This window comes from Camelina sativa, unplaced genomic scaffold, assembly GCF_000633955.1.
Source record: "Camelina sativa cultivar DH55 unplaced genomic scaffold, Cs unpScaffold04657, whole genome shotgun sequence".
Classification (NCBI taxonomy): domain Eukaryota; kingdom Viridiplantae; phylum Streptophyta; class Magnoliopsida; order Brassicales; family Brassicaceae; genus Camelina; species Camelina sativa.
In genome coordinates, this window is record NW_010925750.1 from 1 (window position 1) to 626 (window position 626).

The 626-nt window shown below is 36.4% G+C and overlaps 1 long non-coding RNA gene across 1 annotated transcript; it reads right to left on the reverse strand.

The window, feature by feature from the left end:
- Positions 1-6: 6 nt before the first annotated feature.
- LOC109131767 lies at positions 7-616 on the reverse strand. The gene is made up of 3 exons (XR_002037242.1): positions 384-616; positions 128-293; positions 7-45 (listed from the first exon to the last, which is right to left on the reverse strand). It is a non-coding gene; the product is annotated as an uncharacterized LOC109131767 (long non-coding RNA).
- Between the last annotated feature and the right edge of the window lie 10 nt (positions 617-626).

Sequence of the window (626 nt, forward strand, 5' to 3'; positions counted from 1 at the left end):
GAAGTTAGTTCTTTGACAATCATTGAGGTACATTGTCACATAAACCTTGTAAAGCCAATCCTCTTAGTTAGGCCAATGTGCAAAACACATTTGAAGTTGAGAGTTAAAGAGAGTTTAGTTTAATTACCGAGAGGCAGAAGAAGCGAGACCAGATATAGAGAAGCATATGAGCTAAAGAAGAATTTTTACCTCACTGCTGGCTCATTTAAGTAACTTAGTTGCATAAGATCATCTACTCCATCGAGAATATCATGATTTGCAGGCACTAGAGTCTCTGTTTTGACTTTTAAAACCTGTTGAATCACGTGTAGGAAACAGTTTCCGATCAAACACTTAAAAATAATAATCAACATCTACCTCAGGGAATTCATAAGGTCGCTTACTTTTCCCTCAGGTAAGGCAAGAACAGACTCTTCTCCTGAAGTTTTCAAAATCTTCCCCAGCTCCCAGTTACCTTATGCAAGATCCAAAACAGATGTCTACTCTCACCCAAAGATCACACTAACAATAAATCTAAAGGCTTGAGATCTTTCTTACACAGCTTTCTTGGCTGAATTGTGAAGACTATATAAAAAAAATTATGATCTGATCGAACACAATCTAATCTAGATTGAATCTTGAATCAT